The sequence below is a fragment of the Delphinus delphis genome, chromosome 2 (genome assembly GCF_949987515.2).
Source record: "Delphinus delphis chromosome 2, mDelDel1.2, whole genome shotgun sequence".
NCBI classification, from domain to species: Eukaryota; Metazoa; Chordata; class Mammalia; order Artiodactyla; family Delphinidae; genus Delphinus; species Delphinus delphis.
This window is the reverse complement of record NC_082684.1, coordinates 169,496,107-169,508,824: the sequence shown is the minus strand read 5'-3', so window position 1 is coordinate 169,508,824 and position 12,718 is coordinate 169,496,107. Positions and strand designations below refer to the sequence as shown.

The following is a 12,718-nucleotide window of genomic DNA, read 5'->3' as shown; positions in this document are numbered from 1 at the left end:
AAACTGAACACATACAAAAGAATGAAACGGAATCACTATCTTCTATCATACACAAAAATCAACTCAAAATGGATTAAAGATTTGAATGTAATACCTGAAAGCATAATGCTCCTAGAAGAAATCATAGCGAGTAAGCTCTTTGAAGTTGGTCTTGGCAATAATATTTGGACTTGGCACCGAAAGCAAAGGCCGCAAAAGCAAAAATTCAAGAGAGACGACCTCAAACTAAAAAGCTTCTTTGTAACAAAGAAAACCACTAACAAAATGAAAGGCAACCTACTAAATAGGAGGGAATATTTCAAATCATATATCTGATAAGGGGGTTAATATCCAAAAGATATAAAGAACACAACTCATTAGGGCAAAAAACGATCCACTTAAAAATGGAACTGAGGCAGGGTGCACATCTGTGATGGCGAGAAGATAACATTTGATGCTGGGGCCCTCCTTCTTAGTACACACCATCTAATTTGGAGAGATCAGAAAAATCATGAATGCTGCATGGCCTTTCCTCTTTCCCAGCTTGTGTTCATTGAAGAACAGGCAGCTGGAATTGGGAAAAGTGCCCAAATAGTGGTTCATCTTCACCCAGCTCCTTCTAACAAAGAACCTGGCCCATTCCAGAGTAGTAAGAACTCCTACATCAAGCTTTCCTTCAAAGAACACGGCCAGATTGAGTTTTACAGGCATTTATCAGAGGAAGTGACACAGAGAAGATGGGAGAATATGCCAGTTTCCCAGTCGTTACAAGCAAATAGAGGACCCCAGCCAGGAAGAATAAGGGCTGTAGGAATTGTAGGTATTGAAAAAAAACTGGAAGAAAAAAGAAAAGAAACTGACAAACATTTCTGAGGCCTTCAGAGACCTCAGTAAGCTAATGGTCAAGGCTAAGGGAATTGGTGGTGTTATCAAAATCCATCGCTAATAAGATTAAAGACAAGCAAGGTGACATCACAGAAGATGAGACCATCAGGTTTAAATCCTACTTGCTGAGCATGGGAATAGCTAACCCGGTTACCAGGGAAACGTACGGCTCAGGCACACAGTACCACATGCAGCTGGCCAAACAGCTGGCTGGAATATTGCAGGCGCCTTTGGAGGAACGAGGGGGAATAAATGTCACTCACAGAGGTGTACTGTGTAGTAAACCAAGCTCGAGGAATGGAATTGCTCTCACCAGAAGATTTAGTGAATGCATGCAAGATGCTGGAAGCCCTGAAATTACCTCTCGGCCTCCGTGTGTTTGACAGCGGCATCATGGTAATTGAACTTCAGTCCCACAAGGAGGAGTCAATGGTGGCCTCAGCCTTGGAGACGGTTTCAGAAAAGGGGTCTCCAACATCAGAAGAGTTTGCTAAGCCTGTGGGAATGTCTGTCCTCCTGGCTAAAGAAAGGTTGCTTCTTGCCGAGATGATTCAGTGGAAGGCTTGCAGTTTTACCCAAATTTAATTATGACACAGAGCTAAGAGTTTTGTATTTGAAATAACTTGTTACCGGTATACTTGCCTCATGCAGAAGTTGTATGACATTGAGCTAAGGGTAAACCCTGATAAACAGAATTTACTGGAACTTCGCAATATAATATAAAACGCTTTTAGTTTCTATGTAAATATTATGATCCAGGAAGCCTCTTTAGGTTAAATATAGGAAAATATAGAAAGATGAATGCCAATATGAATTTGAAATCATGCTACAGTTGTATAGAAACCCTCAGAGTTTAACTTGAAATATGGTGGATTTTAACTTGATCTTCAAATCTGACCATTTTTTAAAGAAGAGGATTTAGTTCATGGGGGAAAAAAGAGAAAAGTTACATGTTTGAACAGGTTTGATTATTTTGGTGTGATGAAAATTCACCTGAATTATAAATGAGGTTTTTCTCTGCATTTAGTGTGCACATTTTGGGAGATTTTCATGCAACAACTTATACCTACAGTGTAGTTTAAGAACCTGACAACACTGGAGCAAAATATCCAACTGCAGGATATCATCTGAGGCTCTCCCTAAGGGCTTTTAGAAGCAGCCATAGGCATGTCTTCAGCAGACCAAATAAAGCTCCTTAAAAAGAGAGAGAGGGCTTCCCTGGTGGCACAGTGGTTAAGAATCTGCCTGCCAATGCAGAGGACACGGGTTCAAGCCCTGGTGTGGGAAGGTCCCACATGCTGTGGAGCAACTAAGCCCATGTGCCACAACTACTGAGCCTGTGTACCACAACTACTGAGCCTGTGTACCACAACTACTGAAGCCCGCGTGTCCCAACTACTGAAGCCTGCACGCCTAGCGCAGTTGTGCTCCCCAACAAGAGAAGCCACCACAATGAAGCCCATGCACCGCAAGGAAGAGTAGCCCCCACTTGCCGCAACTAGAGAAAGCCTGCGCACAGCAATGAAGGCCCAACGCAGCCATAAATAAATAAATTTTTTTAAAAAAAGATAGAATTTTATCTGACTTATGTATATATAATCTGACTAGTTTTTTTTCTTTTAAGTGATGATTTCATGGCTGGCATTTAAAGAATGCAACTATGTCATTTTGTTTTAAAAATGCTATGGATTTTGAAAGTGAATTAAAGAGCTACATAGACATGCCCAGAGATATGGTTACAGATTTGGGAAGCAGACGCTTCAGGATTTCCCTAGGATTGTTTTGTGGGTAGAGGGACCAGGAGAACCTTTAACACGCTCTACAGGAACCTTGGTGCTCTTGTACCTCAGAGCCAAGGATGGAAATAGAGAGTGGGAACATAATATGTCTCCTTTTCCTTCCCTAAAGAAGGAGTTTCAGTGCTGAACTTTTAAAATCTTTCTATCATATTCTAGCAATATGTTTTTCCTTTACCCCACACATTATAAGTTGTGTGGAGAAACTATCTCGCTAAAAGGTATTACTGAGATAGCAGAAACAGGCTAATATATTGAATCTAGATTGCTTGAGCTTTCCAGTGGACTGCCTGACTTTGTTACTGCCACACAGGGTACGGTACGTTGGCATTACCTCAAACTCAGGGACCCCACAGAGACAGAAGGAGAACCCCTTTCTAAGACTGAGTTGGGAGTGGAAGGTAGTGATGGGTTTTGGCCAAGCCTCTAGAAGGGATAGTACCTGTACTGAGAGAACCTCTGAGACCAGGAGGCGGGGATACCCAGGCTCAGACCCTGGGATCCGTGAGACGTCCTCGCTAAGAGGTGGAGGGCCACTGCCAACGCCCTTTGGGGAAGGTCCAGGGATCCTCAGCTGCAGACCCAGGGAGTCCCTCCAAGTGCAGCCAGAGTCAGTCCCTGATCCCTGCCTGAACCCTGTCGCTGCTTCACATCCTCCAGTGTCATGGGAATGTTGTGGCCGAGGCATCCTGCCTTAGTCTTAGTTTTCCGAACCTCTCACCGATTCCACGTTGTGAGCACATATCCTGTAATTCCCCCATTGCTCAGCCTCAGGTTTGTTTGGGGGGAAATTCGGTGTCTGGCTGCCCAAGTCTTTGGGGCCATTGTGTACAGTTGCTTGTATATCACTCCTCTCTCTGGGATGCAGACACTCTCCCACTGCCCTGGCAAACTTGTATGTGTACAGACACACACACACACGCACACACACACACACCCCTCATCTAGCTAAGGTTTTTTAAAACTACACAGATAAATAATGTGTTTCACTAGTTGGAATGAGCTGCAACTAAGATTGTTTGAGCTACTGGGTCTGGCTCCAATGGTCTGGATTCATTATGGCAAACTCCTGTAATTCAGAATATTTATTTACACTAGTGTGACAACACATTAACAAAAATGGGGCAGAGTCTGAATTGTAAAAGTGAACTAAAGAGGAAGGGAAGTGACATGGATGTATTTTGCAAATGTCACATTAGTTAAAACACAGTATGATTGATTTTATTGTTTTAAAGTGGGCATTCTTCAGTTTCCAGACCTCAGTGTGTATATTTTCATCCTTTTATTTTCTTTGTTTTTACCAAATAAGGTGTCATTTTGGTCCTTTTTGGTAGAGGTTATGTTTAAATACAACCAATCAGGCCCTAAGTGCAAAAAAGTTCTGTCTTGGTGCTAATCAGTGTTATAGTAGTATTTTTGCTTTTCTAACTTTGCTCTTAGGAGCATAAATCTGTTTGTAGCTTTATGGTAATGGAATATTTCTAGTCACATACTATCAAATTTTTTTTACATTGTACAAGAATGTTCAGTGTTAAATGATTGGTATTAATGTATACCAGTCATTTTGCCGATACTGCAAAATGTAAAAATGATTTTTTCTTAACTAGGTGTTCTTTTTAAATACTCTTTGAAAAAACTGATTAAAATGATAACCCTTTAGTCAGAATAAGCCCATTTGTTAAGATTTTTTCTTTTAGATTTTTATAATCAGGAGTTGATTATAAATATTTATGACCTCAAGCTCTTACTATTTTAGCTGTTTTTAAACAATGGGAAATGGTTCACGAAGTTTTTTAAAATTCTTGACATGAATTCCACTGTTGATTGACTGTGTATGTTTATGTGAATGTACTATCTCTTGTTCCCTGTTACCAGACTAAACCAACAGCCATGGATTTATCATGCTCTCACTCTCATGCTCAAATACTTAAAATGGTTCTCCTTTGCCCAACAGTCTCAGAGTTTCCACTGTGGTACAATACAGTCACAGCTCAGAAGGTGGGTAGGTGTTTAGGGCTGCGCTAAGGATGGAATCAAGCATGCTCAAAATGGTCCTCGGAAATCTCTATATAATCTTACAATTCAAATGCCTGTAGAGTTATACATGGGTATGAATATTTTATGAATATAGTAAGTAGAATATATAATAAAAAACTACATATTAACAGTAGACTTTTGTAGTACCAATAATTAAACTATTTAAATGTGTTTTTTTCACTTTGCTGATAGGTATGGTTGAATTTATGTAAATTTATTGCTAATCCCATCCCTTATGATAGATCTTAAATGTAAGCTCCACAGGAGCAGAGATTTTTATCTGCTTTGTTCACGGATGTGTCCTCAGAGCCTTGAGTAAGGCCTGGCACACAGTAAGCGTTCAATAAATGGCTACCGAATGAATGACAAAAAAAAAATGGTTAGATAGCCTCATCCACCAGACGGGAGACAGCAGAAGCAAGAAGAACTACAATCCTGCAGCCTGTGGAACAAAAACTACATTCACAGAAAGATAGACAAGATGAAAAGGCAGAGGGCTAGGTACCAGATGAAAGAACAAGATAAAACCCCAGAAAAACAACTAAATGAAGTGGAGATAGGCAAACTTCCAGAAAAAGAATTCAGAATAATGATAGCGAAGATGATCCAGGACCTCGGAAAAAGAATGAAGGCAAAGATCGAGAAGATGCAAGAAATGTTTAACAAAGATCTAGAAGAATTAAAGAACAAACAAACAGAGATGAACAATACAATAACTGAAATGAAAATGACACTAGAAGGAATCAACAGCAGAATAACTGAGGCAGAAGAACGGATAAGTGACCTGGAAGACACAATGGTGGAATTCACTGCTGTGGAACAGACTAAAGAAAAAAGAATGAAAATAAATGAAGACAGCCTAAGAGACCTCCAGGACAACATTAAACACAACAACATTCGCATGATAGGGGTCCCAGAAGGAGAAGAGAGAGAGAAAGGACCAGAGAAAATATTCGAAGAGATTATAGTCAAAAATTCCCTAACATGGGAAAGGAAATAGCCACCCAAGTCCAGGAAGTGCAGCGAGTCCCATACAGGATAAACCCAAGGAGAAACACGCCAAGACACATAGTAATCAAATTGGCAAAAATTACAGACAAACAAAAATTATTGAAAGAGCAAGGGAAAAACGACTAATAACATACAAGGGAACTCCCATAAGGTTAACAGCTGATTTCTCAGCAGAAACGCTACAAGCCAGAAGGGAGAGGTATGATATACTTAAAGTGAAGAAAGGGAAGGACCTACAACCAAGATTACTCTACCTGGCAAGGATCTCATTCAGATTCAATGGAGAAATCAAAAGCTATACAGACAAGCAAAAGCTAAGAGAATTCAGCACCACCAAACCAGCTCTACAACAAATACTAAAGGAACTTCTCTAAGTGGGAAACACAAGAGAAGAAAAGGACCTACAAAAACAAACCCAAAATAATTAACAAAATGGTCATAGGAACATACCTATTGATAATTACCTTAAACGTGAATGGATTAAATGCTCCAAACAAAAGACACAGGCTTGCTGAATGGATCCAAAAACAAGACCCATCTATATGTTGTCTACAAGAGACCCACTTCAGACCTAGGGACACATACACACTGAAAGTGAAGGGATGGAAAAAGATATTCCATGCAAATGGAAATCAAAAGAAAGCTGGAGTAGCAATACTCGTATCAGATAAAATAGACTTTAAAATAAAGAATGTTACAAGAGACAAGGAAGGACACTACATAATGATCAAGGGATCATTCCAAGAAGAAGATATAACAATTATAAATATCTATGCACCCAACATAGGAGCACCTCAATACATAAGGCAACTGCTAACAGCTATAAAAGAGGAAATCGACAGTAACACAATAATAGTGGGGGACTTTAACACCTCACTTACACCAATGGACAGATCATCCAAAATGAAAATAAATAAGGAAAGAGAAGCTTTAAAATGACACAATAGATTAGACAGATTTAACTGATATTTATAGGACATTCCATCCAAACACAGCAGATTACACTTTCTTCTCAAGTGCGCACAGAACATTCTCCAGGATAGATCACATCTTCGGTCACAAATCAAGCCTCAGTAAATTTAAGAAAATTGAAATCATATCAAGCATCTTTTCTGACCACAACGCTATGAGATTAGAAATGAATTACAGGGAAAAAACGTAAAAAACAAAACACATGGAGACTAAACAATAGGTTACTAAATAACCAAGAGATCACTGAAGAAATCAAAGAGGAAATCAAAACATACCTAGAGACAAATAACAATGAAAACACGACGATCCAAAACCTATGGGATGCAGCAAAAGCAGTTCTAAGAAGGAAGTTTATAGCCATACAAGACTACCTCAAGAAACAAGAAGAATCTCAAGTAAACAATCTAACTTTACACCTAAAGGAACTAGAGAAAGAAGAACAAACAAAACTCAAAGTTAGCAGCAGGAATGAAATCATTAAGATCAGAGCAGAAATAAATGAAATAGACACAAAGAAAACAATAGCAAAGATCAATAAAACTAAAAACTGGTTCTTTGAGAAGATAAAAAAAATTGATAAACCATTAGCCAACTCATCAAGAAAAAGAGGGAGAGGACTCAAATCAATAAAATTAGAAATGAAAAAGGAGAAGTTAAAACAGACACCGCAGAAATACAAAGCATCCTAAGAGACTACTACAAGCAACTCTATGCCAATAAAATGGACAACCTGGAAGAAATGGACAAATTCTTAGAAAGGTATAAGCTTCCAAGACTGAACTGGGAAAAAACAGAAAATAAGAACAGACCAATCACAAGTAATGAAATTGAAACTGTGATTAAAAATCTTCCAACAAACAAAAGTCCAGGATCAGATGGCTTCACAGGTGAATTCTGTCAAACATTTAGGGAAGAGCTAACACCCATCCTTCTCAAACTCTTCCAAAAAATTGCAGAGGAAGGAACACTCCCAAACTCATTCTACGAGGACACCATCACCCTGATACCAAAACCAGACAAAGATACTACAAAAAAAGAAAATTACAGACCAATATCACTGAGGCATATAGATGCAAAAATCCTCAACAAAATACTATCAAACAGAATCCAACAACACATTAAAAGGATCATACACCATGATCAAGTGGGATTTATCCCAGGGATGCAAGGATTCTTCAATGTGATACAAATCAATCAATGTGATACACCATATTAACAAATTGCAGAATAAAAACCATATGATCATCTCAATATATGCAGAAAAAGCTTTTGACAAAATTCAACACCCATTTATGATAAAAACTCTCCAGAAAGTGGGCACAGAGGGAACCTACCTGAACATAATAATGGCCGTATATGACAAACCCATAGCAAACATCATTCTCAATGGTGAAAAACTGAAAGAATTTCCTCTAAGATCAGGAACGAGACAGGGATGTCCACTCTCACCCCTATTATTCAACATAGTTTTGGAAGTCCCAGCCACGGAAATCAGAGAAGAAAAAGAAATAAAAGGAATAAAAATTGGAAAAGAAGTAGTAAAACTGTCACTGTTTGCAGATGATATGATACTAAACATAGAGAATCCTAAAAATGCCACCAGAAAACTACTAGAGCTAATCAATGAATTTGGTAAAGTAGCAGGATACAAAATTAATGCACAGAAATCTCTTGCATTCCTATACACTAATGATGAAAAATCTGAAAGAGAAATTGTGGAAACACTCCCATTTACCATTGCAACAAAAAGAATAAAATACCTAGGAATAAACCTACCTAGGGAGACAAAAGACCTGTATGCAGAAAATTATAAGACACTGATGAAAGAAATTAAAGATGATACAAACAGATGGAGAGATATACCATGTTCTTGGATTGAAAGAATCAATATTGTGAAAATGACTCTACTACCCAAAGCAATCTACAGAGTCAATGCAATCCCCATCAAATGACCAAAGCCATTTTTTACGGAACTAGAACAAATCATCTTAAAATGTGTATGGAGACACAAAAGACCCTGAATAGCCAAAGAAGTCTTGAGGGAAAAAAAACAGAGATGGAGGAATCAGACTCCCTGACTTCAGACTATACTACAAAGCTACAGTAATCAAGAAAATATGGTACTGGCACAAAAACAGAAATATAGAAGAATGGAACAAGATAGAAAGCCCAGAGATAAACCCACACACCTATGGTAAACTAATCTATGACAAAGGAGGCAAAGATATACAATGGAAAAAAGACTGTCTCTTCAATAAATGGTGCTGGGAAAACTCGACAGATACATGTAAAAGAATGAAATCAGAACACTCCCTAACACCATACACAAAAATAAATGGATTCGAGACCTAAATGTAAGACCGGACACTATAAAACTCTTAGAGGAAAACATAGGAAGAACACTCTTTGACAAAAATCACAGCAAGATCTTTTTTGATCCACCTCCTAGAGTAATGGAAATAAAAACAAAAATAAACAAATGGGACCTAATGAAACTTCAAAGCTTTTGCACAGCAAAGGAAACAAGACAAATATACAACCCTCAGAATGGGAGAAAATATTTGCAAACGAATCAACGGACAAAGGATTAATCTGCAAAATATATAAACAGCTCATGCAGCTCAATATTGAAGAAACAAACAACCCAATCCGAAAGTAGGCAGAAGACCTAAATAGACATTTCTCCAAAGAAGACATACAGATGGCCAAGAAGCACATGAAAAGCTGCTCAACATCACTATTAGAGAAATGCAAATCAAAACTACAATGAGGTATCACCTCACACCAGTTAGAATGGGAATCATCAGAAAATCTACAAACAACAAATGCTGGAGAAGGTGTGGAGCAAAGGTAACCCTCTTGCACTGTTGGTGGGAATATAAATTGATACAGCACTATGGAGAACAGTATGGAGGTTCCTTAAAAAACTAAAAATAGAATTACTGTATGATCCAGCAATCCCACTACTGGGCATATACCCAGAGAAAACCATAACTCAAAAAGACACATGCACCCCATTGTTCATTGCAGCACTATTTAAAATAGCCAGGTCATGGAAGCAACCTAAATGCCCATTGACAGATGAATGGATAAAGAAGTTGTGGTACATATATCCAATGGAATATTACTCAGCCATAAAAAGGAACGAAATTGAGTCGTTTGTTGAGACGTGGATGGATCTAGAGACTGCCATACAGAGTGAAGTCAGTCAGAAAGAGAAAACCAAATATCGTATATTAACGTATGTATGTGGAACCTAGAAAAATGGTACAGATGAACCGGTTTGCAGGGCAGAAGTTGAGACACAGATGTAGAGAACAAACGTATGGACACCAAGGGGGGAAAACCACGGTGGGGTGGGGATGGTGGTGTCCTGAATTGGGCGATTGGGATTGACATGTATACACTGATGTGTATAAATTTGATGACTAACAAGAACTCGCAATATAAAAAAAGAAACAAAAAAAATGGAACTGAATAGACGTTCTTCCAAAGAAGACATACAAATGGACAACAGATACATGAAAAAGTGTTCAACATCACTAATAATCAGGAAATGCAAATCAATCCCACAATGAGATGTCACCTCATACCTGTTAGAATAGCTATTATCAAGAAGACAAGAAATAAATACCGGAGAGGATGTGGAGAAAGGAAACACTTGTGCACTGTTGATGGGAATGTAAACTGGTGCAGCCACTATGGAAAACAGTACGGAGTTTCTTCCAAAAATTAAAAATAGAACCACCATGTGATACAGCAGCCCCACTTATGGGAATTTATCCAAAAGAAACAAAATCACTATCTCAAGCGGGTCCCCAAGCAGCTCGGGCAGCAGGAGGAACGGCAGCGGCCAGCCATCCCAGCTTTGCCAAAGGTCAGCTCCGCCACGGGGGCGGCAAACGAGGAGCCCGAGGGGAGATGGGCGAGGTTGTCAGCTACACCAGCTCCTGCAGAAGTGGGAACGAAGCCCAAAACAGGTGGCAGGAAAGGATACATCTTCAGACAAAAAAGTGCAAAGGGGAGCAAAAAAAGTGAAAAGGGGAGCAAAGGGAAAACAGGCCGAAGTGGCTAACCAAGAGACTGAAGACGACTTACCTGCGGAAAACAGAGAAACTAAAAACGAGGAGCCCCCAGCCTCTGATAAAGCAGCAGAGAAAGAAGCCAAGTCTGATTAATACCACGCACCCGGTCCCATCAGTGGTCCCTGTCTCCCTTCTTGTACCTTCCAGAGGAACATTTTTATCAACTATTTTGTAAATGCAAGTTTTTTAGTAGTTCTAGAAACATTTTTAAAAACGAGGGAATCCTACCTCATCCCATTTTTTAACTGTAAATGCTTTTTTTTTTATTTTTAAGAGGTGAAATCATTTGCTGGTTGCTTATTTTTTGGTACAACCAGAAAATAGTGGGATATTGAATATGGGAGGCTTTGATTGTCTTGGGTGTGAGCTTAACATTCCATAGATGGGGGGGGTAGCCTTTCTATCCTATAATACAAAGCACACTAAATGGCAGTTTGGAGTCAGTTGTGCATTTAATGTCCTGAACACTTTAAATTGCTTCTCTTCCCATGTTGTTTCTGGTAGAATTGTTTCCTAAAGCGAACCACTCACTCCTTGATCTTGGCTCTCCTGGTCAGAATTCTGTGCACTCTGTAACATCCTTGGTGGCGGTAGTCCAGTTTTCCTAGTAACTTTGTTAATGTGCTGTGAATGATTGACAATTTGACTATGTAGGGTATGTGATATTAAATTGTGAATTAGTAGGACTTACGATGTAACAACATGCCAATATCTGAAGATGTTGGTACTTGATGTCCTGTTAAGGGAAATTTGCCTCCAAATTTTAAGCTGGAAAGTCACTGCAATGACTGTGTAGAAAAGAATCACAACTACATGATTTTTTAGATTTTTGGTACGTATGTTGAGAATTGTGGACAAATTGAAATGTCTGTGCACTCATCCTCAAAACAACCAATAAAATCTCAATTATGAAAGAAAAAAAATCACTCTCTCGAAAAGCTCTCTGTACCCCCCTGTTCACTGCAGCATTATTTACAATAGACAAGACATGGAAACACTCTAAGTGTCTCTCAACAGATGACTGGAAAAAGAAGATATGATGTGTATACAAATACATACATATATATACACATAAACATATGAATATTATTCAACAATAAAAAAGAAGGAAATCCTGCCATTAGGGACAACAAGCAGGGACCTTGAGGATTTTACGCTGAGTGAAATAAGTCAGACAAGGAAAGACAAATACTGTATCATCTCACTCATAGATAGAATCTAAAAAGAAACTGAACTTACAGATACAAAGAACAGATTGGTGGTTTCCGGAGGCAGGGGGAGGGAGTGGGCAAACTGGATGAAAGTGGGCAAACTGGATGAATGTGGTCAAAAGGTACAAACTTCTATTATAAGATAAGTAAGTCCTGGGGATGTAATATACAGCATGGTGACAATAGTTAACAATGGGATACTACATATTTCAAAATTAAGAGAGTAAATCTTCAAAGATCTTTTCACAAGAAGAAAAATGAATAGTCTAAATTTACTGTGGTAATCATTTGACAATCTAGGCCTATATCCAATCACTCAGAGAACAAAATGCTTCACTTTCCAAAAGGAAAAGAAAAACTTCTCCAGGTATCAGAGAGCTCTCTTCAGTGTAGAACCAGACTAAATGTTTAAAATTTTTAATTTAGGGCAGCTGGCCTTGTTTGATACTGCCAAGTAGTTCTTTCCTTAAAAAGTTTACTGTGAGGCACAGAAAATGAAGGCTAGGCTGTGGGGAGCATGGTTATAAATCCCATGTTATTAAAAAGAAGATGTTCAGCACCACTGAAGAGTTGCACTCTTGAGTGGCACACAGCTATCCTCTGAATACAGAAGTGTGCCTAACGGCTCGTGACGCACGTGGAGACGCCTCGCCACTGTGAGGTCTTGAGCTGTTTGTTATTTACTCTGCACCAGACTCTGGGTTAAATGCTTTTTCTCCGTTGTCTCATTGGATCCCCATAA

General features: G+C 38.9%; 2 pseudogenes; both read left to right on the top strand.

Moving 5' to 3' along the window:
* The first annotated feature begins 486 nt into the window (after positions 1 to 486).
* Positions 487 to 1,466, top strand: LOC132419905 (vacuolar protein-sorting-associated protein 36-like; annotated as a pseudogene).
* A 43-nt stretch (positions 1,467 to 1,509) lies between these two features.
* Positions 1,510 to 11,283, top strand: LOC132421199 (non-histone chromosomal protein HMG-14 pseudogene; annotated as a pseudogene).
* The last annotated feature ends 1,435 nt before the right edge of the window (positions 11,284 to 12,718 follow it).